This window comes from Cupressus sempervirens, chromosome 10 (genome assembly GCF_028749045.1).
Source record: "Cupressus sempervirens isolate cs-2001-9-10 chromosome 10, ASM2874904v1, whole genome shotgun sequence".
Taxonomy (NCBI): Eukaryota; Viridiplantae; Streptophyta; class Pinopsida; order Cupressales; family Cupressaceae; genus Cupressus; species Cupressus sempervirens.
In genome coordinates this window covers 455,064,076-455,091,566 of record NC_143127.1, presented here as the reverse complement: position 1 = coordinate 455,091,566, position 27,491 = coordinate 455,064,076, and the positions used below count along the sequence as shown (strand labels likewise).

The 27,491-nt window shown below is 33.8% G+C and overlaps 1 long non-coding RNA gene across 1 annotated transcript; it reads right to left on the bottom strand.

The window, feature by feature from the left end:
* Nucleotides 1–1,706: 1,706 nt before the first annotated feature.
* LOC149534661 (uncharacterized) lies at nucleotides 1,707–9,627 on the bottom strand. Its single transcript, XR_016357263.1, has 2 exons — nucleotides 7,345–9,627; nucleotides 1,707–7,013 (listed from the first exon to the last, which is right to left on the bottom strand). It is a non-coding gene; the product is annotated as an uncharacterized LOC149534661 (long non-coding RNA).
* Nucleotides 9,628–27,491: the final 17,864 nt, after the last annotated feature.

Sequence of the window (27,491 nt, the reverse complement as noted above, 5' to 3'; positions counted from 1 at the left end):
ATAAGTGAGATTGTGGTTGAGGTTGACCTTGTTTATGTTTACAAGTTACATGTAATGTATATAAAGATGAAATCATTCATGTGTGTGTGTGTGTAAAGAGAGAGATAAAAGAAAATATGTGTGAACATGTTGTATCAAATATTAAGTAAATAGGTATGATTGAAATTTGTTAAGTTAATATAGATATTTTTTGCACTTTATTAGAGATGTATTATCATATTAGAGATCATAGCAGTCAATTCATAATTCAATAAAAAAAAATTCCATAGTGGGTTGTCATCCATCTTGGGTTATTTTCCTTTTTGGTGATCTCTAAAGGTTGTTGTCCTTAGGGATTTTTCCTTCTTGTATTTTGAGTGATGGTCTCTAGTTATTTTAAATGCATATGTATTTCCTTTGCGCATTTAATATGTTATTTGTGTTAGTACATCATCTAGTAGGCTTGATCCCCACAATAGCTTTCCCCTAAGAGGGCTTCCACATCAAAAAATATTGGTGATATTTGTTCACATGTTTTGTGGATTCATGGTTTCATGTTTTACATTCATATCTAATGTTAATGATTAATTTTAGATAAGAGTTTGATTTTAATTGACCTTTAATAAGAAAATATCTGATTCATTACATGTTACTTTCATACTCTTTTTTTTATTAAAATAAGATCCTTACCTAGTAATTTCTCAAAGGCACATTTTAATTAATTAAGTGCAAGGTTAGCACTCAAACAAATTTTATGTTTGGAGACAGAAATGGCTTACAAGTCACAAGTGTCCAAACTCATATTGTTAAATGAGGCTCATGTTTTCTTAGTAAGAAATATTACAACAAGATGAAAAAGTGAATTTGACAAGCTCGAATTCAAGATCAAATAAAGAAATAGTTTCAAAAAAATCATAATGCGATTCTATCATTTATTCATATCAATCCAACATCATATTTATTGTTAACTCAGAGGTATCCCCACTTCTGAGTCCAACACCTAACTTGCCTTAGCTTGGCCTTACATATTTTCAGGTCGGTTCATAAAAGGGTGAGTTGAAGTGAGACTAGTCCTAATTGCAAATAATAACCTACAATTCACATGCATTGGGTAAGCTCAAGCATTTGAGTTGAGCTTGAGACCAATGGGGTTGAAGCCTAGTGGAAGTGCTCGCAAAATCCTAAGCGGTACTTTGGAATTTTTATGCGACTTAACATTTTATACTCATTCTTCTAGTTTTTAGGTTGTAGTGAAGAACATTGCAGAATCTCTTATGCATGTAAAGGTAACAAATGATTTGTGTTTGTCAGTATCTACATGAAGATGTCCCAATAACTATGGACTAAAAACACAACAATAATTGCAAATAATTATGCACGAATGCCCCAAAAGACAAGCTCCATGAGTAACAATAAAGTTGTATAACTCCAATTAAAATTAGTCATGCACACTACATAACATTAAAGTTCCAAACCTCAATTTAAGATCTGCAGATTATAAAGTTAGATGAGCAAAGAAAAAATTATAATTGAAATATACATAGTAATTGATGTTCTTCTTTTGATCATTTCAATTTTGAAATCCAATTTCAAATAAATATTAACAAAAGATTATTCATATCCAATTTCTTAAAAAATGTTTATAAATACATTTTATTACACCTGTAATTATATATACAAAATAATCCAGATATCAAATATCTATCACATTTTTTTTAATCTCCAGCTTCAAAATTCATATTCATTTATTAATATTTTATTATTGTACATCAATGGTACTCTTCTCATCTTAAAAACACTTACTAATCTGGCAACAGTCCTGGCAATCCAATTGAGCTATGAAACCTTTTCTTATACATTTTCATACCCTTATAAACTAATCTGCTATTGCCCATCAAGAAATTCGTACGAGGGCCCCTTACGACCTTTCACAACACACCATCCATTATTTCTCAATAACGTATAGATGCTCCGCCGTTTCCTTTTTCACACCTGCACAAGTACCCTCAGCGGGGGAAAAATTGACATATATTGAAAGAAATTATTCCTTAAATTCGCCTGTAGCAAACTTTATTTCTAAATCCACAAAGGTCAAAGGAAAAAGGGAAAACTAAACAGTAGTAATTGTAAAAAGCGAAGGTGCATCTGAGCTTTGCAAAGGCACAACACAGAATTGGAAAGTATTGCCGGATTAAGTGGTCTGTAAAGTATTGTAGCATGGAGCACTGATGCATAACGTTTATGCCATTAACCAATGAAAAACAAATTGAACGCCATCGCTGTCAGGAGGCTCATTTTTATGGGCAGTTACGAGATTGCAAGTGATTAAAATTGATTCTAAAATGAAATAATCAATGAAAACTAAATTGTTACCACCAAGAAATGGGAGAGATGCCATCGTTGTTAGGAGGTTCAATTTTCATGGCAAGAAGTGATCTTCCAAATGACCTAAATATCACATACTAAGACTTGATTTTAAGATGAATTAGCAATGAAAACAAATTACTGCCACAAAGAAATGGTAAAGAGGCCATCGCTGCTAGGAGGCTCAATTTTTATGGGCAGATGCTAGATTGCAAATGATGCTACAAATGGCCTAAACATTACACATTAAGGTGAGAATCCAAGATAAATTAACCAATGAGCAACAAATTGCCACCATGAAGAAATGGAAGAGAACCAATGGCTGTTCAAATGCCTCAATTTTTATGGGCAGATGATAGATTACAAGTGATCCTTCGAACAACTAAAACATCACATACTAAGACTTGATTCTAAGATGAATTAACAATTTAAAACAAATTTCCATCAGGAAGAAATGAAAGAGATACCATCATTGTCAGAATAGCTCCTTTTTAACGAAAAGATAAGAGATTGCAAATGATTCTTTGACCGACTTAAAATATCACACATTAAAACTTGATTCCAAAGTGATCCTTTACTCTGACAATCTCCAACTCGCCAAGACCATGACTGCCGTCAAGTGGAATGGACTGCAATTCGAATGCAAATCAGGACAAACAAATCCTTCAGAATCCGATCAAATACAGCTGTAGAAGAATCCAAAGCCAGAAAATCTATTCCAACAGGCTTCCCAGTTCATACATAATAAACTCGAAACTATGCAATGAAAGATAAAATGATGACTGACTATCAAATTTTCTGCAATGGAAGAAGTCAAAGGGAAATAGTAAGTGTCATGTCATGTATAGACAAGAGGCAGAAGAGGCTATGATGATGTCTGATTGCTGTTCTTACTTCAGCTTAATGATCTTGGGTTTATAGTCGTTGACCTCCATTTAAACAAGCGCACTCATTGTAATCTCCATCAGCTTTGTAGGCTTGAGAGCTTTATAGGCAGAGTCAGAAACATCCATTTCAGGATTGGGTTTAGTGGAAGTCGCCCCCTGCAAACATCCACATTTCAAGTCATCATTCAATCCCTAGCGAAAGTTTTTCTAACCTCTACTAGCCCCCAGACTTTTTTCTTTCCATTTCTTTCAACTCATCATTAATGAGATTTGATTGGTACAGTGCTTACATTAATTAAAAGGCTGACGCGTATTATTTGAAAGGTGATGACTAGTACAAATGTGTACGTATAAAAGATGCACGAGCCTTTCTAGGGCTGGGTTTCCATCAATCACATAGACTGATTATCAATTATGGCAAGAAAAAACTGTCCTACCATCTACTCCCCCAGCTTTTTAGTGCGAATCTCTGCGTTTACATTTGATGCATGAGCATGCACACCTATTTACCCGCTAGTGTTATTTGATGGACATGCTGATGGATTTCTGTGATGCTCTAGGAATCTTGATGTTTTGGCAGTGTGGCTATTAAATTCAGGACAGATTCAGAATCGTTCCTAATTACCAATCTTGAGGTTCAGACAGTTTTAAGACCATCTTCCAGAAGAGTCATAATCTATTAAAGGCTTTCTGATTCGCCCAACACTTGTATCAAACATTGAAAAAGGCAAAACGAAGTTGTCAGAAACTTCAATGAAATTGTCTAGGCCTATTGCCGAGGTTATCCGAAAATATATATCCATCATCAAGATCTATCCATTTCTGATATCGTCAATCAACGGTAGGGGCGGCACTCACTAGACACATGTAACCGATGTTTATTTTGTTCTCTGGTTGACCGGCAATGCATTCCATGCTTGCCGTAGAGAATAAACAAATTTGAATATGCTTGGATCGTGGATGCATTTAAATGGCGGTGCATCTAAGTTTTAGTTGGTAATGGAGATTTATAACAGCCACGCAGAAACCTGCCTCCTCAGTACCCGACATTTATTATGAGCAATATCAAGCATTTCATAACCTAATTTCCGTTTGGAATATAAACATGGAACCCTAAAATAGTAGGGCTGTCGTATACATATCTAACACATGAAACTTTCCCAGGCAAAAATATTCAGCTAATTCCAAGTCTAACAAACAATGATTTTAAAAACCTTCATATAATTCTTGAGGTGCTGACCGTACTAAATTGAAACGGGCAATCAATGCTGTGAACTTAACGTGCTTTTGAACTCTTTTGGTCGTCTTAATCACAATTAATTCAGAACCTAAATTTCTATGATTGTGGCAATCAATAATCTAAATATGATTAAATGTTGATGGAATTCAGGAATTTCAAATTTATACTAGACTGGACATGTCAATCTGCAACAAATATTTATATTTTAATTTATTCGAGTAATATTGGATTGGACTGGAGAATATAGAGAAATAATTATTTAATTTCATGCTCTTGAGAAGTTTATCCTCGTTATATCTCTCTATATTTACATTGGAAATAAATTCAGAGAAACTATTTTCTACTTCCAAAAGCACAACCACCGTGTATTATGTTCACACATCTTTACCCTTACGTTTTCTACTCCTGTAATTGATGGAAGAGAAATTGTTCGATCGAATTGAGAAATTTCAAAATCAATATATTGAACTAGACATGTATCTCTGATCTGAAAACACGTTACATGTATTTAAGTCTGCAAGTTTTTTATGATTTGTAATATCTAACTATTGTTTCATTCTGATACTGATATTGTAGACAGTACGATCTGAAAATTGATGATAAAAAATTATATACAATTTAATTCAGAAACGTTTAATACTATGCATTTTGATTTTTATTTTAAGAATAATATTAATTTGATTGGACAAAATCAACATTCATTTCATGCTTCTGAAAAATTTATCCTCGCTACATCTCTCAACTGTTTTTTAGTTCCAAAACACAAACACTTCGTATTTTTGTTCACACATCTTTACCCTTACTTTTCTTGAATTTGCTTAGTTAAATAGAGGCTTTCGAAATATGGTAAAACCTGAACTTGCAATTCAAAACAATCAATTCCATGCTCTGTAATCTTGATTTGTATATTTTTTCTGTTGTCATTCCACACCGCTAATGAATTTTCGTTTATTGGAGGAACACCAAACGATCAGTCTTGAGACACGAAAATGAATTCTGCTGCAATAAGAGGAGATAATCATGGCACAAGCATCGAACGAGTTTTCAATATTTTAAAGAAATTAATCTCGCAACAATGAATAACTCTTACAATGCAAACTTTAAATCCAGATTGTTTGGTTTGAATACGGTAAGACCTTAATCTACGTACTAAACAAAACCAATTTTAATTGAAGAGACCAGTATTTTAAAAACAAAGCAATCAGTTAGCATGTAATGTTATATTTTTTCCAGTCAATATTTCTATCCACATTCTAGGATGTCCCATTAAGTTTTTATAATCTCATTAATTTAAAATTTAAAATTTAAAAAATAAAGATTTAGAAAATACAAAATTATAATTATAATATTGTTTAAAAATGATATTGAATATATTTCAGAACAATATAGATTATATCAATATACTTATTTCTAACTGATATCCCACTAATCATTATGAATAAATGTTCTAAATATAATCTGTTTAGCTATAAGATGCAGTTGAAACACCAATTCATTCAAAAATGTCAAATGTTTGATCTTTGTTCCTTGAACATCAGTAACAAGCGAGATGCGCCTCTCATCTCTGTTGAAATCGAATGAACACTTTCAAACCTACATCGTGAAAATGGTAGATTTATTGTTTCGTGCAAACATATCAAAGCAAATATACTAAATGCAAGATTATAAAAAATTTACAACACTGACCCTCCGCATTCTATTACTAAATGATCACGAGTAAACTATATACCCCTATGATGCTGTCTGTCCATGTTCGACTGAATACAAGTCACAAAGTAAATTATTAGGATAACAGATATAATGCTAGTATCATTTGTGGATATGGAACCATACTCCTGGGTTTGATAGGAAAACACAAATTATAATCACTTCTGTTGAAAACATCAGTTACTACTCAATTGATTGAAACCCCAGGTCAAGTATATTTTTAGTATATTTGAGCGAGGCATTACTTGACAACAATGCAACTTGATTCTGCATATCATAAAAGCAATTTTTCGTTTCAAATCTTCTTTGACAGGATCATTGCCAGGTGTCAGCCACGTTACAACATTTTCAGCACAAACACCGATAACATCTGTTATAATGCTTAATATTATTGCGTTTGAATTTAAATAATAGCTTTAAATGCAAGACATGGTCTAGAAAAATTAAACAGAAATATTCCGAGTCCCGACACGATGAAATGCAATAAAATTTCTCAAACAAACATGAAAGCGTTACAAACAAGGTTACCGTACATTAGAATAACTTGATCTCCGTGAGAAATCCGATTTGATCTCCGTTCAAAACATTAACTGCGCAATAAAAGTATTTGAATCATGACGCATAGATCAGTTATCTGATGGAGATTGCCATGAATACTGCCCCGATAACAACAATTTGAGACATAAGTCTTATGAACAAGGTGGACAATTAGAGCGCAATCACAAATACATTCATCAACAGATGCCAAACTTCTTAGAGTATATACCAACATTAAAACAAATCTCATGTGGTAGTGAAAGGCCCAAGCATTCAACGGAGAATGAATCTGCCTGTGCCTGGAGAATTAAACGACAGAAATATCATCTTCAAAGCTTAAAACAAATGCACTTCTACTAGCACAAAGGAATATGGAAAACCATAAGAAAGACATGCGCTTCAAACGAAAAACACAGAAACTGCGACATTTGAGATGAACAATATCATATAGCCAAAAGCTACAAAAAGACATTTCATGATAGCGCATAACCAAATTGCAACGTAATCAGAAGGCATTTCTTACATACTTGTCTTTTGAAGTCTCATATTCTAACTGTTAAGCTTACGGACAGGAATCTGTGAATCCTTGTCTAAATGCAAAATACTCGAGAACAGAGTAGTCTTACGCACTATGATCAATCATTTAGGTTGATTTAGTCCATAGCACCCATGATCCATACGACTTTTGGTTGGGGGGAATGAAGCCTGGTCCGACATCGCTCGGATTCAACAATGAGCAAATCCGAACGACCTCGAGCCAGACGACAGTCCCCACAACCTTTACATCGTCATCAAAATCTTCACCAAGAAGCGCGACAACACTGGGGGGTTAAAGGTTTTCATCCTGCATCAATTTTGGTTAGCGTATTACCGATACAAAGCAAAATATGAACAGTAAACCCTAGGTTTAAATCATAGCACGAAAGAACAAACATAATTTCAAAACAAGATTCAATACAGATGCTTTAACGAGCGCAGCGTCAAGATTACTTCATTAAAAGAGCAGTCACGAAACGATCTGAAAAAAAACCTATAACCCGAGGATTCCGAAAGAAGGTAATCTCTTAATAATACAAAATAAAGACGCAAAATACCTAAGACACCCTAAGCGAAAGCTTCAGATCATTGTGATCTGCAAAGATAAAAAGCATTTGCAAGTTTGCAACCATGAGACAAGAAAATGGCCGTCAAGAACAACAAACTGTGAACATGTGAGAAAATCCTGGACACCTGGAGCTAAATGCAAATCCAAGTCAATTAAAGAATCTAGAGGAATAAAAATGCAAAGTGCAGCTTAAAACTAGCGAGAACAAGCAGGAAATTGATTTTAAAAGGCGTGAGGCAGAAAGCAGGAAATTGATGTTAAGAGGCGTGAGGCAGAAAAAAATTGACAAAATGAAAATAGTACTTAAATAACGAATCAAAAAGAAAAAAAAATCGAAAGCGCAGGGTAAAACTAGTCAGAACACGCAGGAAATTGCCGGCAACAAGTCGTGAGAGTTTTTTTTTTTAAATCGCAAAAAGCAAATCCAAGTCAAATAACGAATCCAACGAAATCAAATTCAAAAGTGCACCTGAAAATAGTCAAATACGCAGGAAACTCGCGAGAACAAGGCGTGAGCGAAAAAAACACAAACAGTCATGATAGGCAAATCCAAAGTCAAATAAAATCCAATTTAAAAGTACTGCGAAAACTATTCAGAACACGCAGGAAAAAATGCAAATCCAAGCCAGATAAAGAACCTGATGATATAAAATTAAAAACTGAAGCCCACTCTTCAGAATACGCAGGAAAAGTGCAAATCCAAGACAAATAACCAACCTGAACAGATCAAATTAAAAGGTGCAGCGTAAAACAAGCGAATCGGTGTCAAATAATCAACCTAAAGAGAAAACAAGTCACAATACTTAGTATAACAGCATATCAAAGTCGACTAACGAAGCTAAAGAGATCAAATTCAAAGTTGAAGAGTGTGAAACTGGTCAGAATACGCAGGTTAAAAGCGAATCCAAGTCAAATAACGAACCTAATAAGATCAAATTGAAAAGTGCAGCTTAAAGCTACTCAAAATACTCGGGAGAAATGCAAATCCAACTCAAATAACGAAGCTAAGGAGACAAAAATTGAAAGGTGCAGCTTAAAACTACTCAGAATACTCAGAAGAAATACAAATCCAAGTCAAATAACAAACCTAAATAGATCAATTAAACAATGCATCTTTAAACTACTCAGGATACTCAGGAGAAATGCAAATCCAAGTCAAATGACGAAGCTACAGAGATCAAATTCAAGATCAGTGCAAAACGAGTCAGAAAACGAAGTGTAACAGCGAATCCAAGTCAAATGACGAAGCTAAAGAGATCAATTTCAAGATCACGGTGCAAAACGACTCAGAACACTCAGGAAAAGAGCAAATCCAGGTCAAACAACGAAGTTAAAGATTTCAAATTGAAAAGTGCACCCTAAAACCAGTCAAAACACGCAGAAAATTGACGGCAACAAAGCCTGAGACGAACAAATTCGTAAGAACTAAATGAACACCAGAAAAAACACTATTCTTAGCAAGGCCACCTCCCGGCGATGCGCAGAGAGCAGATCATTATAAGCAGAAGCCGAATTTGAGGGGAATGAAGCCTGGTCCGAGGACATCCAAAAGTTTCTCGCACATCCGAAACAAATGGACGACCTCGAGCCAGACAACATTCCCCTCAAAAATCTCACGTCGGTGTGTTGATACAAAACGCTCACGGACCACTCTCCCTCCATGAATCCTTCACCACCGCTTCCCCCTCCTCCGCACCTTAAAAAGCATCGCATCTCATCTCGTCTTCAGGCATTCACCCCCTACCGTTACGGGGAACGCTTTTAGGCAATGATGATGATGATGCGCGCAAAAGAGACAAAAGCGTCAAGAGACAGGGCGGCGGATGGATTCGGGAGGGGCATGGCGTGGGGGTCCCAATTTTAAGGGCGCCCGGAATCTGCACCCGTCCTTAATCTCTACACTAAACACGAGACCCCACTCCCTTAATTAAACATAACCGCCCTATAATCCTCCCCCCGACAACTCCCCCGCTTGAAACCCTAACGCCAGACCGACCGTCCCTTTCAAACGCCTTTATTCCTCTGACGTAAGCCCTACACCCTCTCCTCCTAGTCCCTCGCCGCCTTCGTAGCCGTCGGATCCTCGACACCCCGCATTCATCGCCATCCGATCACCTGGTCGCCTCATTTACTCCTCCGAGCTGCCCCTGCCACACGAATCCTCGCCCCCTCCATCATTGCCTAATACATTATCAAATTGTTACTCTCTCGCCCATTTTTAAACCACTCCATGCCGACGTGTACACCTACTGTTTTGTTGCTCTAGTTTAAGCCATTGTCTCGTGCCAAATCACGACTATCACCGTTCTAACTACTTCTTATTTATCCATTATTTTAATTAATTAACAAATCTTTACCTAGTTTAGTTACAGCCGCCCATACCCCGTGCCCAACAACTTGACGTTACTACCAATTTTTTAATGTAAACAAATCCCTCCCTCCCTGTAAACGTATCTGATTCATTTATCGATCAAACAGCATAATTTTATTTCTTCGTTTATATATATTTTTTACGATAATCTACTCAGCACATATTACATTTACCACATCAATCATGATTAAAAGCTCGGTTCGTGTACAGACATTATAGTTCTAGGATATGAAGCAGTTTTTAGAATTGAAATTGTAATTCGGATGACTATTAAGGGTCATAGAGCATAATGAACCAATCAGACACACATATGAATGATTGATTAGTTATTATGTCCTTCCATGTTGAGACATTCAATTGTTTTATGGAGGTTCAAGGGTAGGATCTCGGCTTCATCCCTTTAGCAAGACTTGATCTCTCGTAGGCTCTTTGTGAGCCTTTCAACTTCACCAATAGACCAAGAGCCCTTTGACAATTGTGTAACTTTGAGTCAAACTCACTGACCCATATTTCATGAGCACGGTTCACATGAACCCATCTCTTATGAGAAATGAATGGAACTCTTAGCACAAATTAGATTTAGGTGATGCTCACAGAGGTGAAGCACTTGGGAGGTTACCGATCCCAGTACTACTCTAACTCAAACACACTTAACTATGGAGTTTCCTCCATGGTTAAACACACTCTTCTTGCAACCCTATTTCACATATTACGTTTACCAAATAATCATTTAAAAGTTCATTTAGTGTAGAGACATAATAGTTCTAGACTATATTTTTAAAAGTATGAATCAACTTTTAAAATTTCAAAGTTTGGACATAATGAACCAACCAAATGCACATTTGAATGATTGATTAATTACTATGTTCTTACATGTTGAGTCATCCAATTGCATTCAATGAAGAATCATACCACTTACACTGGTCTTATCCAACATATGTGTATAATTTTTTATTGTTTACTAATTATTTCTATGGTTATAAAGATCACAATTCTTCTATTGTCTACTAACTTATTATATCATTTCCTGATAAACAATACACTTATTTGTCAAATTTGTTTATCTCTTGTTATTATATATATTGCTACACAAGAATGTAGATTTTATTCATTTAAACTAATATCTTAGTATATGTTACATTTAGTGCATTTGTATTAAATGTTCATTTGTGGAAAAATATTTTAGTTTGTTCATTGTAGGCCATTCTTTCCAACATAATCAATCCATAAATATTTTAAATCAAATTTGAATTTAGATGACAACCACCCACTTCACTACAATTATAAGCCAACCAAATGTACATTCAAATGAATTATTGCCAAGTACCTCTATGCTAAGGGATTCAATTGCATTTAGTGAAGGATCATACCTCTCACATTTAAGGAATGTCCTATGAAACTTATCACACTTCACTTTCATGCATTAAAATAATATAATTTGTAGGTTTACATGTTCATCTAGAATGTGTATTTAAATTCTTGCAGTCTACTATTTACTGACATCATTATATGATCAATATTTAGTAAGGATGGCTTGAGAGAACATCTAACTCAATCGTTTTGGAACCATACACATATATTTCTAAATAGTAGATTAGAAAAAAAAATGTAGAAAATTAGGAAGCATAAGGATGCATATGCAATGTAATAATAAATGTATAATAAATAATTAATTTAAAGTAATTTATTTGTTAGGAGTTTGAGATGATCTCTAGAATAGAAAGGGTCTTATGTTTAATCTTACTTGAAATTAAACATCTTTATCCTTCATAATATTTAAATTCCAATTACATATATCTAAATGTTATTATTTGACACACAATATTTGAACAAATAAATTTATAATTAAAAATTGATGGAAACTATATTTCATTTAATCAATTTGTAAAATTTTACATACTAATTTTTTTTTAAAAAATCATTCCTACTTATCCTTTATCATTTATGAAAAGACTAAATTTTATATGAATTTTAGCACAATGGGATTTTAAAGAGTAATTTTATACAAAAAGGTTTATTAAATATGGAGAGATATTATATTTATTTCATGCCCATTCTTTTAAGTTTAAATCAACCTCTTAAACTTCAAAAGTAAAATTTAGATGTGGATGACTAACAACATTATGCGTTATAAGCCACCCAAACAAATATTGTACAATAATTAATTATTGTGCACCTTATTTTATGGTATTCAATTATTAATAAGAGTGGTCACACATCTAAGGACTGTATTGGAATTCTTAAAACATTAGTTTCTGAGCAGAAGTAACAATTCTAAATCAAAAAATATTTTTGCATGATTATAAAATCAACCTTGCATCTATTTAACAAGTTGTTAGAAGTATTTTAAACAAGTGTCATATAGTGACTTATTTGTCATTGATTGCAATTAAGAGAAATAATTTAATAACTATAGAAGAATAAATTTAGTCGAATTATAATGTTAAATATAATTAGGTTTAGTAGATATATTTTTTAAAAAAGGTAAAAATTAAAATTTAATAACTAAAAATTACAAGATAAAATTAAATAACTCTAGAAGAATAAATTTAGTTGAATTATAATATTAAATATAGTAGGAATTTTTTTAAGAAGAAAAAACAACAAAAGGGTGTTGGCCCATAGTACAAATAGATGACAAGCCTAAAGGGCATGCACTAGATATATTTAAACAACACCTTAACAACATATAGTGCCAAAAAATCAAGTAAAAACATCTTAGGTCTACCCCTATCAAAAACCAAGGTCTAAATGCAACACAACCACCGATCATAATCCACATGGTATAAGATCATCATGGGACTTTCCCCCATACTAGCTGCATTCCTTTACCAAAAACAATAATAAAGGACCCAAGTTGGCCCTTTAAAACTAACAACAAATACCTAATCACCAACAAAAAAGAAATAGGGCACACACATCTTCAAAAGGCACATATACCAAACTTGGGCATTGAGTAGAATTTCCTTCTTTCACCGTCATGTACACAGCTTTGAAGCCAAAAAGACCATCTATTTGGGTCAAAATTCTTAAAGATCTTCATCCCCATTGCATACTCCCTTTCCACCTCAACAGTGAAAGGATTCACCTCAATAGAATCAGGGAGAGGAAAGATCACAGTACTAAGGCTTAGGATGTGACAAAAAAAAACATTAAAACAAGCAATAGTGGTATCCCAACTATCCTCCCCATCAAAATAATCTCCTCCATCTCCAAAATTACTAGTTTGAGCTCCTCCTCATTAGGAGATAACCCCTCTCTCAATACCATGAAGGAGGCCAAAAAGAAAATCAAAGCCCACCACCTGGATAAGAACACATTACTCATTACCAAATGGCATAGGGAAGCCCTTTGAACAAGGAATAAACATCTATCAAATAGGACACCAATATTCTTCATCAGAAGTTTGGGCATCTTCTCATAACTTAGCCACCTTTTCTAGACCACACAAACTAGAATAAACATCTATCAAACTATGTGAGCATATTGAGACCTTGCCCCCACAAAACATGGGGGTAATAGAAATACTTTGAGTCCCATCCTTTGAACTCGGCCCAAGAGATCAGTAGATCAACCCAAAAGATGGTGCATGGGCTTGCATCAATCTTAGCAGTAGATGAGGAAGGAAACAAACTATGCTTCTTATTGAGCTATAATTTTGCATGATGCTTAGCAATAGAAATCCTTTCAAATCTCTCTCTTAAAAAGTTGATCAATGACCAACTCCAAGGTTTTGGATGGTTAGTTTTCAATCTATTGGGTAACTCAATTGAAGATAAATGTGAATGTTCACAAGGAGGCCTTTTCTGTTACCTACCAATCTGCACAACTTTTCTAAAATGTAACCACAAAAATGATATATTTTTTATATTTTTTGTTTTATGATGAATTTGGCTTATCAATGCAACTATATGAATTCTTATTTTAACTAAATGTTTGAAAAGAAAATAACAAAGATAGAGTTACAAGATATTTAAAGAAAATTACTAAAAAGGAAATTCCTAATGGACATAAGCCGAAGTAACAACATGTCTGCAATTTAAATTATCAAAAGGATTTGGTAGGAAACCATTGAAATTAGAAGAAATGCTTCTTCAACTCCACTGATGCAATCACCGATGGGAAATTCTATGAAAAATTGAAAGATGTTTCACATTTCATCAAATTGTGAGGCCATAGAAAGTGCACTTGCACAAGACAAATTGCTATGTAAGAACAAAATTAATCCTTTCTCCAATTCATCACAACATCAAAATTCGTTAACGTAAGATAAACACCTGAATTAAAAGATCACACACAATTATAATAACGCAATAAAACCATTAGCTCCATTATTATTCATGAACATGCATTCACAAAAATAACACACTCTAACAAAATTTACTACACTCAGAATTAGAACACTAATAGCATTTATTATTACATCAAAATGTTGGCCTTGAATACATGTTACATCAATGTATTTAAAAGAAATCCTCTTCTCCTTTTGTCTTAGGAGTGAAATCTCTTCTAATACAACTCATATTAAAAGTAATAATAAAATCAAGCTATTTATATACAAACTAACTCTCTAAATGGTTCTAAGTAGGTCTCCACCATTATTTATAGGGTAAAAGCACAGATTTGTGTGTTCTATTAGGATACCAAAACCTATTTCGGTCAAATCTCATTTCTCTATCAAAACTCATTTTTTTTCAAAAACTAAAAATACCCTTTTATAGATATCAAATTCAATATCATCATTATATAAATTTTAGAGTGTTTTGATTAGTTACAATATGTTATAATTTCAAAATATTATAAGTCGATATTTTAACATTTCAGAAGATGCTCCCCTAAAAGAGGAAAAAAATAATAAATCATATCAAAAAATAAATAAATTTATATTTAGCTCTAGAGGAGAGAGTCCTCTTTAGGAATTTGTAATTTTTTTTCAAAAAGGTGTAGATTTGATAGGGAAGTTTTGACAAGAAGAAAGAAAAGGTTGGATTTTGATAAAGTTGACCTTGAGTACTTATAGCAAAGAAAATATGCAATAAAAATAATTATTTATTTTTGTGTTCCCTAGCTATACATGTCATTTATAAGATATTTTCAAATCAAAACAAAAAAAGATGATTTACATATACTTGTTTGATGGGAACTACACCCTATAACTTTTATAGCTTAAAAAAGGACTTCATTTTTTTTAAATGAATAAATTCTTACTCAAAAATTATAAAAATTATAGGCATAAAATTGATCCAATTCTACATATTTCATCAGTTTACATCATCTTCAAATTCTAAACACAAGTACTATTTTTTATGTCATTAAAGTTGAATAGTTGCATTTTGAGATTCTTTTCCTTTATAAAAGCTGACACATGTTTGTGCTTTTACTCTATATTAATTAATGGGTGCATGAGAATTTAAATGACTTAAAAAAATTTAAAAGAAGAAGAAGATAAGAGGAGAGAAGTCATGAGATGATTTGGGAGTCACTGAGAGCTCTAAAAATGGAAGCTTGGCCTTTTCTAGGTGTCTCTAGGAGTTGAAATGTCATCAAAACATTTTTCTAATGCATGGAATGCTCAAAAATAGCAATTGGAAGTTAACTGTCGGTGCATTGCTTCTTCTTCATACTTTTTGGTACACCTTGCAAAAGCCAACCTCTGTGATATAGCCAAAAACAAAAAATTCTACCAAGTGTCAAAACTTGATTTCCAACATTTGGGCTTCCTCCCGCTTCATACCAAAATGATGTATGGATGCTTGCTCTTGAATTTCTCAATCATCTCTATTACTTCCTTAGCCTTCAGTAAATCTAGTGACTCATACCTATTTCATACTACCTGGCAGTAGTTTCTTCCTTCTATCCTTGTATTAGCAAAATCCTCTAGCTTGGAGTCTAGTTCCAACAATGCTTCTTCTATTTTGAACACTTGTCTTACGCCATCTTTAGAAGAAATTGTTTTGAATAAAGCCCTGAATTGTTGAGCTATTGTCTGTACCGAGGAAAGTTTGGTTCTTGATTTATGTTCAAAACTCTCAAGGCTAGTGGTGTTGTAATACTTGTCCGCTTCCAAAAATTACCCTTGAGCTTTATTCTTTACTTCCTAGATATCCTTATGATAAAGCCCTTCCATGACTTTATTTCCTACCAATACCTTCTCTATCTAATCATTGGCTTCTAAATTATTGGCTCAGGTACACACTTCATCCATCAGCCCAAAATCTTGGTTTTCAATGGAAATCAATTTGTCAAAATTACTTCAGATGTTGTGTAGAAGGTTACAATTACATTCTATTATTTGTACTTCTCGTTCTTCAAAACTATGATGCCACCTCTTACATGCATCCAAAAATGAATCCTACATTGGATGCCCTATCCCTTTTCTATCTAGTGCAGCTCCAAGAGAAATCTCTAGATTATCAGGGTCTATAGGACCCACTATTTCATTCAAATATCCCCTCAACAATTCATTATTTCTCAGCATCAAAATGTTTGATTCATCTTTGTCAAGATGTGTGGACATTTGTTTCAAACTCGCAGTGATCAAAAGCTTTGATGTGTCCATCATGGGCTTCCCTTATACTACCTCCTTTATTTGGTAGTCCTTAGGAGTCAAATCATGTGTATCCACTTGAGGAGGTAGAATGTAAATATGTGCCAAGAGGTCATGGTCTTGGTCTTTCATTATGAAAGCCAATGTTTTAGCATCATCCTTGGGTATCTTAGGTTTCTTGGTCACTTTTATCAAATCTACCATGCCTTACTCTTCTATTAACTCTAATCGTCTCTTCTATCTAAACAAGACCTTTTTTTAGCCATGATGGTGTTTTCCCCATTGTGACATATAATGAGGTGAAGAGGTGGGTTCTAATACAAATCCCTTTCCCTTATCACTCCTCTCCAAAGTCTTCTCATGTTGAGGAAGAACTTTAGAGTGAGCTTCTATATCAAGTTGAGTTGGGGAACTAGCCTCTATACTTGGAGGATCTTGTTTGCTTTCTTCCATAGCCTACCTCTCCTTTGATACTTCATTGACATGTAATTGAACATATTCTCCTTCCTCTAAAGTTTGACTCTTAGGTTTGATCATCAAAGGAGGTATGCCAATTGATCCTTGATCTAGTTGAGGAGGCATTGATGGAATATCCTTTCATAGTGGAGAAGGAATTCCAAGAGGCCCTTGTGGTAAAGGAAGTAGTTGATTCCAATCTTCTCCCAATGGCTCATTTTGAGGAGTATTCAATATTTTCTCTCCTACCATCTTAGTTCCTACAGGCATGAATCAAAATCTAAGATGTCAAAAATATCTTCTCCCTTTCCTTCCATTTCTTAAAACCACTTTTGTTGTTCCTCTTATGAGGTCTCAACAAGGACAAGCTCTCGAAGGACATAAGGCAACATTTGAGTTAAACTCCTTCTTTCTTCTTTGGTGGCTGTAGTCAAGTGAGTCCTCTTGTTCAAAGGGAAAACTTCTATTTTCTCCCCTTCTTCCTCATCTTCCACTGTGAGGATGGTTTCTAGTACTTGAGATGATAGAGTGCTCTTTTTCTTCAATTTCCTCCTCTTTGCACCTACCCTCATCGCCTATGTTCTAGCTCTTTTAGGTACTAATGAGGAGGCTTTTGTTAAAGGGTCTTTGGATGTTGATGCTCCTTCTTGTATTGCCTGAGCTTGTTCTTGTTTAGGTTGGGGTTGTTCTTTCTCAAGTGGAGCTTATTCTTTCTCAGGTTGGGCTTCTTCTCCCTAGACAACAAACTCTACCTAAGCCTCTCCTCTCGATCTCTTACCCGAGTGTCCCTCTCTCTCTTCTTTCCCTTTGGCTTATCTATCTAGAAAGAATCTACTTCCCACTTGTTTTGGTGTACTATCTCTAGTCTCACGAGTGATTTCACACCATAAGTAGGTATAGTGACTTTTGCTCCTTTACCTTTCTTCAATCGAGCTATAGCCTGAATTGTTGGGGCTTGAAGAACTAGATCCAAATGGAAAGTCTTTCTAATCCATTTTCTTGTTAACTCAACTACATGTTGGGCCTGGTGATTAATATCATCATTCTCTTCCTGCCCAATCTTTTCAATCATTATGGGTCTCTCATAAATATTATCCTTATTGTATAAGGGATCTAATACTTTGGGGACATCCTTGTCCCATGCTTTGAGAGGTATCTCCATGTTGAGAACCTTCTCAACAAGTTGTATCTACTCATTCTACAATAGTCCCTAATGCGGACATCATAGTCATCTAAAATATTCATCCAATGATCCTTAGTGCCTTTCGAGCATGAAATTATTTCCCACCAAATGTTGTACCATCCCGATATTGTCAAAACATGGGTGAGGTAACTACTAATCTTCAAGAGGATATTGATCCCACTTGGCAATATCTTGCTTCTGTTTTACCTCAAAGGCCTCAATGGTGATTGGCTACACCCAACTCTTCTCGTGTTGCTTCGTTACCTTGTCATAGGTAGAGGCTAGATGCCTTGCTATCTCCAAAAATAGTAATCTATCTAATGGATATCATGGGAGATTCTTTGGGAAAAGAAGAGTGTCAGCTACTCAGATATAAGTGAATGTATTGAAATAGATGCACTATGCACCAACTTGTTATCCATCCTACAACTTCCATTGATATTATTTTTGCATGATCTCCTTCAATAAACCTAATGATGACAAAAATGAACCCATCATTGACCACCCTATATTCAACACTTTATAATGGGAGTTTCTTCTTTACTAGTTGTGGATAAAGTACATAAGGCCAAATAATTGCATCCTACATGCTTCCTTTTCTTTACAATCCTGGATAATCCATGGGTATTGCCACCAAAATATATACCATATAGGAGGTCATATAGAAATGGGGATCATTCTTTACCAAAATCAGTTGCTCATCCAGATGATCACTGATTATTGTGGCCCAATCAATAAGCATCTAGTTAGTTATAATGTTTTCTATAAAATGCACCATCCATGTCTCTAGATGAATTGGTACAGGAATACCCCTAGTTCTACTTAGGAGAACTATTGAGTAGCCAATATCATCTATCATGTAACCTACGACCATATCAACCTTTCCACTTCTTCTACCCAAAGGTGATCTATCAATCACGTACTTTCCTTCTACCAACTCTTTGGCCTTTATTTCACTCTCTCTATACCATCTATGCCATTATAAATAATTTATTAGTATAAGTCCACTCATGGAAGGTGGAAGAACTTCTCAAGGTTCAAAGGTCTAAGATCCAAGACTATCTCTCTGTTCATAGTCTTGACCACCTTCTCTTCCAATACATAATGATGTGCTAAGGTCATGATCAGTTTTGATGACTAAAATGACACCAAGTGGGACGTTGCATTTACCAACCCACTTCTTAGCAATGTCAACACCATAGGTGATATCTCCTTGGGTTTATTGCATAGTATCATAAAAGAGTTCCAGTCAATATGCCCTAGTTCAATGTCTCATATTTCAAAATGCTTGTCTTGAAATCAGAACTTCTTTGGTACTCCTTGATACTTGAAGATGATTAGTTTCAGTGCTATCTTCGCTACCATAGAGGATGAAGAGGATGCCATTATATCTACACAAAAGGAAGATATCAATATTCTAATGTTGTAAACTCATGATGATGCTAAAGTGTGACTCAATCTAACAAAAAACTAACCAAAAATAGAAAAACATTAATGGAAATCCCCCCAATATGCCTAGAATGCACATATGCACACCTTGCTCACCTGCATAGGTGTGCAACGTGCTCATGTTCAATATTATCATGTAATTTAGACTTATTAATAAAAAGTGCACAATTTCACATTTAGTGCACCTGGGCATGTGCATAGGGTGCACACTTGATCTCTCTAACGATAACTTTATTTTAGGCAATGTTTTCTACTTCTTTGCAACATGCACACCTACTAGGGGTGTGCATGTGCGCTTCTACAAATGTCTATATCCCAGAGTTATTTTTTACCTTGGAAATGGTAATTGTGCTGGATGTGAACGTGCAAAGGAGTGGAGCTATGTAGATGGTAAAGGTGTGAAGGTGTGGCATAGAAGAGCTCAAGAAGATCATAAGTGAGAATGAAGATGGGTGGGGGGTATTTATAGGTTGGGGGTTTCATAGTGCACACATTTGAAGGTGCACACCTATGAGGGTGTGCATATGCATGTATGTGCATGTGCACATCCTCAATGGGAGGTGAGTGCATAGATGTGTACTCAACACATATGCGCACGTGTGCACTTTCTGCACTATGAAAACAACAATTAAGTTTCTAACCCTATAACATTATTTTTGATTGCTTGACTAGGGGTTGGGGACTGACCTAGACTCAGAGGAAGGTACTAATCTATTAAGGCACCTAACAGGGTGTTTCAAGACATTTTTCTAAAAAAAACAAGGGTCCCCATTTTGTGACTCAAAAATGGGCGTGTGTTGTGAGACCACAACGCTTCCTTCTCAATTTTTCCAAAAGTAGAACACACATAGAGAACATCCATAAGCACTTCAAGGACACTCCAAATCCTTCTCATAGTAGTCAAATAACCCTTTAGATAAATAAAAATATAAAATTATCGCCACCAATTCCTAAGCAACAAGTGTATCTGTACTAGTAAAACATGAATCATTGGGGAAACTTGAATCCAAAACCTTCTACCTCTTTCCAGATTTGGCATTTGGCCACTCAAACACATTCTGAGAATTGTTTGAAGAGCACATTAAAGTGTTGTCTCAAGTCAAACTAGAGCCCTAGGCAGAAACTAGGGTCAACACCCCAATACCCATATGCCAATGTTGGATCAAGCTATGTACAGACTGTTGTTAAGAGTGCCCACTTAAGAGTAAGAAAGAGGCATAAAATTCTTGTGTAACTCCTCCAGCCAAAACATATTGTAATGATTCCAATCCTAAAAATTGTCTAAACACCACCCACCACAAGGACCGTTGTGAAGGGGGAAAGAGAACCTTGTCCATTAGGTTTGTGAGAATTGGGTAGTAGAAGTAGAAAATCCCACTTCTCAACTAGTGAACAACCCAAGGATCTTCCAAAAAAATAGAATCTCCTATACCATCATTGAAAGTAAACAAATCTTTGGAGATAAACCCCTAAATACAAGTCATGACATATGGAAGGTATCCCTAAATGGGTTCAAACAATTCCTCCTCCAAAATGAGCACACAACCATAGAGAAGGGGAACCCATAACAAAGGGCACACAACCAAGGAAATCCTTCTAGTCATGGATCCAAGCATTCATATGAGAAAAGTGGCCAAAGCATGCTAAATAGTCAATACTCCACCAGAAGAGAGCCATAGATGCCAAAAAGCTCCTCAAAACCATAGATCCCAATAGAAAACTCTAAATGCAATAGAGAAGGGGATAGAAAATCCTTCTATACCAAGACTCCATCTCAAATCCTCTTGGATCATCCTTCTTTGCAACATCTTCCTCTCCAAAACTCTTAGATTTTGAAAATTAGCCCTTGCTTCGCTTCCTGCTTAGAGCCATCCAAAATGAGCCATGTTGTTATATAGTAGGAATGTTAAAAAATAAAAAATAATATTTAATATTTAATAATTAACATTTTCAAATTTATTATAAGATTAAAGAATTCATCACATTCTTGAAATTGAAATAAAATACTAATACTAAAGAAAGTAGACAATATGAATACTTTTTATATTTAAGTACAAGAAATTTTATGTGCAATGAATAAGGTTTATCAATATAGAGGAATGACATTCATTAAAGAGAGGAATTACATACATTATGTGAGATTTCAAATTTTAGGTGTATTATACATAATTTTAGTACTTTTATATATAATCGACTTGGAATTATTTGTATGCAATAACCAACAATTCTTAGTCTATGGGTTTTTTTGTAAAATTTAAAATTTAAAATTACGAATACATACTAGAAAATCACCTCACAAGAAGCTTAGCATTTCATAAAAAATTGGCTAAGAAGCCCTCCAAACACATCAACCAATCACCATTACCAAAAATATTTGTATAATTTTATAAAGTAAATATTTTTATTATTTTATACTATACAAAAAAAAAGATAAATTCTCAATCATTATTGGTTGAAATAAAAAAATGAAATCACCAATTGACCTAAAGTGATTGCAATAATATTAGTTTACAACAAATATTAATAATACTAGTAAACATAATGAAGTAATCAATACTAATAATACTTTTTAGCATTTATTTTTAATTATATATTTAAAATAATAAAAAAATTATTCAGATGTTTATGAATTTATTGAATTAATCTATTAAACTTAAGGGAACTTTAGTCTTTTTCTTTTTTTTGTCAATAAAAGGTTGAAGCCATATTGATTATACTAATAAAATGAAAGTTACAAATCTATGTTCAAACAAGCACTAGTGGGAAATAATAGAGAGAGAAAACCAATTGGCCCAGTATATATGTCCTTTACAAGTGTACAAACATAAAATGGGCATATCCTAGTACCATGCCTTGTTTACATTAGTTAATCTATTTTGGGATCTTTTCCTTGATATTTCTTTAATTGTTTTGTCTTTATATAGGTGCCCTTATCATAGTTAGCATGTTAGGAAGGCATTCCTTCCTTTATGTATTTCATTCTATAATTCAAAAATATTTTGTCTCTTTGATATGTAGCTATAGAGAACTTCTTCATTTTCAAGGACTTCATGCTCACATAAAGTTGTTAGTCATCAAGCATAGTAATCAATCTAAAATTCTAGAATGAACTTCTTATATTGTATATTTTTAGGATCAATGAAATTTATTGTTACTCGTAAGATCATAATAAAATGGGTTAACTAGCCTAGAGAAGGGATAGTGGTAAATTATGAGGTATCCTTACATGTTGAAATGAAAGGACTATCTTTTGGTGAATATTTGATTGTTGTTAATGTTTACATTTTATTTTCTTCTATTAATTACTAGTAGGATAATGTTGCACATAAGTTATTATTCTAACTCTTAATTTGCATTGAGTGAAATTTAATATTACTATCATTACAACATTTCATTTAATTTCAAATTCTAGATTTAATGAGCTATGTTGTGTTTTGGTTTTTACTATTTTTATTCCTATGATTTGAGATATAGTTTCGAGATGACATGATCTTTTAGTGTTCTTTGGTTTCATTTCAATAATCCCCCATTCTTGTTTAAGTGTACTTTATGAGGGGGGTCATAGGGTTAACGTTAAGGTAGGAGATAGCTTACCTTGGGCTACCCTAGTTATTCTATGGTATACATAGTTAATTTTTTATTTGACAGGGAAGAGAGCTTCTAAATGTGCTCTTTAGTGGTGTTATTCATTATTCTCTATATAATAATGATTTATTTTTTCCCTTAAAAATTAGAGTCATGAGAAGTGAAGATAGGGCAAGGTTTGCATGTATATTTTATTTAACTTGAGTTTTTAGGATGTGGGCTATAAAATATCATCATAATTTTTGGTACAAAGATATTCTTCACCATCCACTCCCCTACTTGTTTGATTATCTGCCTCCTTATTTCCTCCCCTATAGATATGTTGAACCCTCGTTTCCACAAATTTTCTAATAGTTATTAGTGCTTATTCATGTTTTGAGATGATTTTCCAATTTGGAGTGCTTTTCCTAATCACATTCAGTATCATCTGGGGATCTCATTCAATAATTAATTTTTTGATGCCTAGCCCTAAGCTTAATTTCAGTCCTCCCATAAGTGCTTTTAGTTCTACTAGGTTATTTGATGTCTCTCCTATGGGTTTGGCTCGTTTAGCTTTCTATTTTCCTTCATCTAAATAAATAACACACCCTAGCTCTGCTTTATTGGAGGATACTCCCATTAAAATTCAACACTTCCCATCCTTTTGGAGGAGACTCCCATTTATATTGTTCTCTAGCTTCTTTGTTAGCTTTGGGATAGATTAAAGGGGGAGTTTATGAGGTTATTCTTGTTTTTAGATTCATTTATGCTTCCCAATCTGATAATGCTCCTATTCTTTATCTGAATCCCTTAGATCAGTGTTCATTACTTCAATTATGATGGCTTCTATTTTGTTGAGTGAAGAAGTTATTGTCATCTCTTCATTCAAAAATGTTCTCATGTTTCTTCCTTCCATATTTCCTATAGGAGGATAGAGGGTGAAATTTTCCATAGATTGCCATATACTTTGTAGATTCCATGTTTGGACCAACTATTGAGGTGAGCCAATAGGTTGTTAGGGATAGTTGCCTACCAATTGAGTTTCTAGTATAGCCATTGCCAAGGAGATTTAGAAAATGGACGTTGGAGTAATTAGTGATCCACTATCTCATCTTTAGTTTTATAGAGTGGGCATCATGATGACCCTTCAAGACCCATCTTGGTGAACTTGTCTATAGTTAGGATTCTTTGTTGTATTGTGTAATGTCCCCATCATTTTAGCATCTTAGTGGAGTTCTTAGCCATTACATTCTTTGAAGGCTAAGTGGAGAAATAAGGAGAAATTGATTAAATTAATTTCTTATAAAGTCATTAAATAAATTAAAATTAAAAGGTGACTTCATATTTAATTAATTTAATTTTCTAGAAGCACAATTAATTATTGCATTGGAAAGGGGGAAGCTTCTAGAGAATGCAATTAAATAATATTTTATTTCCTTCTAGAAGGGTGAAGGAAAAAAATAAATAGGGGTGAGAGCTTCATTGTTAATCATCCGTTTATTGTGAGTTGCATTTGATAAGAACTTGGGAGAAGAAACTAAGGTTTCTAATTTTAATCAACCATTGGAGAACATCAACTCTTCAGTGTTGCAACCATTTGAGGTGGTCAAATATTCACTAAATTTGGTATTCAAGAGAGCTTCAATTTAGGATTTCTATTTGTGCTTAAATTGGAGAATACATTTATTGTTGGCTGCTACAGTATGCAAGAATGATGTTGTGCTACAATATTTATGTTTGATTTATCTCCATCTTTGGGCATCACTATTATCAAGTTTCTCTTGCAACTATTAGTAGTTAGCATTGTAATTTTTAGGTATATGATTTTGTTGTGATAACTTAGAAACAAATTTTGGCATTACTGTAGTCATTATTGTAAGTCCATTTGCCTTGGCAAACTCAAAGCAATATTGTACATGAGAATGAATTCAATAAAGGAGACACATGTTGCATACCATTTATTTGATGAAATGTCCATCTAATAGCATATATGATCAACCTAAAAGTTCTATGTCAATTGTTTGTCAAAATGTCAATTGCGTATAGGTATGCATTCCATATCTAGTTTCCATGAAAATACCAAAAGAACTGCACTTGAATATTAGTTCATTGTAAGAGGCATTGTAATATCATTTGTGAACATTCTAAATTATTTAGCATTGAAAGGAAACATACAAGTGTTTGACAATATTCCTTGAGCTAAAATCAGTCAGTTTGGGCAAGGGATATTACATATTGGTGTCCAAAGGAATATTCTTGCCTTGGGGAGGCATGCTTGGTCCCAGCATAGGTGAAGAGGGATGTATATTTTGTCCCATCTTTTTGAGTTGATTATTAGTTCATATCCCTTTTTTATACTATGTTTTCCATTTTTAAAAGCACCCCAAATTATTCTATCCTTTCTTTCTTTGTGATTTGTGTGCCTTTGATTGAGAAATTATTTAAATTCTATTTTTTCTTGGACAAATAAGTTTGTACCTTCTGTACCTTTCCATGTCTAGATTTTAGTCTGGTCCTTGGTTGATTTTAGCATGTAATTACTAATATGTTTTCTCCATATATTAGTTTGTTTGTTCTTAATGTTTAAGGGTAGATTGAAGCTATCTAGTGAGGGTATCCCATCCCATGAGTCCTCCTAGAATAAGGTGTCCTCACCTTTCCCTATAATATCCTATGTTAGGTTTTTGCTAATCAGGGGCTTACATTGGATCATAAAGTTTTACTTTTTAGATCCATTAGGAGGGATATTGATTTGAAATAATGATAATGGATCAATTTTGTTTATATATTTTTGATATAGGATTTTCAACCATTTACTTTAATCTTCGTGGTATATTCTCCAAACTAGTTTAGCTCCTAGGGCTTCATTTTTTCATCTTAGATTTTATATTCTTAGTCCTCCTAGCTCTTTTGGTCTACGTATGTTATCACATTTGATAATGATAGTTTCCTTTTATCCTCTATTCTATTCCAAAAGAAGTTCCTTAGTTTACTATCTAATTTCTTTCTTGTTACTTTAGGTAGTGACATAGATGACATTTGATAGGTAGGAATGGCATATATAATTGTTTTTATTTTGGTTGTGTGACCTGCTTTTATTAACCATTTTTCTTTCTAATTACCTATATTTTCCCCTAAATTTTTTATTATGGGGTTCCATGATTTTATTTCTTTCATATTTTTTCCAACTAAATTCCTAAATATTTGCATGGGAATAAGCCTTTTTTGTATCCCATTAAGCTTCAAATTCTCCTTTCAACATTAGGTTTTGTGTTTAGAAAGAAAACCTCTAACTTTTTATCTTTACCATTTTTCCTGAGGCTTTCGTATATGTTGTGAGTATTTGTTTAAAATTTTGGGCTTCTTCCATCAAGCCTTTTCTAGGACTGTTGTTTGCAAATTGCTAGTGTGTAATTTTCAATATTCCTTTTGTTAATTTGATTACCTTTATGTCTCCTTCTATTTGAGCCTATTTTATTTCTCTACCAAAGGCTTCTACGATTATGATGAAGAGGAATCTGATGTGGAGGGATTTTAAAACCTTGAGGAAATCAAATACAAAACTTTAGGTTTCACATGCATTAATGAAAATTTTAGCAAATACTAGAAATTTAATGAAATGAGGGTCAACACATGAAGATGTTGCCCATTAAAATTTGCATTACAACTAGGTTTTCTTGTAATATGATATGAGATAATAATACAACAAAAAATAAATGCATGAAAGTAAAGAGGATCCTCCAATCACCGACAAAGATCATTGGAGGATCTTTAGAAAACTTCCATGCAAAGGTGACTCTCAAAACAATAGAGAGATCTGGCTGATAGGAAATGAAAAGTAAGAAAATGCTAAACTATTAAGATCTAATTTTTAGATTTCTTCCAAAATGAAGATATAAATACAAACAAAAAAATGTATGTAGAATACTACACAATCACATCCATACAACACTAGAAACCCAAGAAAATTACAAGCAAACTCAAGTACTTCATTCTATTCACTTTCTCCCAAAAATCTCTCCAAAATCTCTCTCCCAAAAAATATCTCTTACTACATGCACTCTTTTCTCCTTTTAAAAAATATCCCTCTAATGTAACTCCC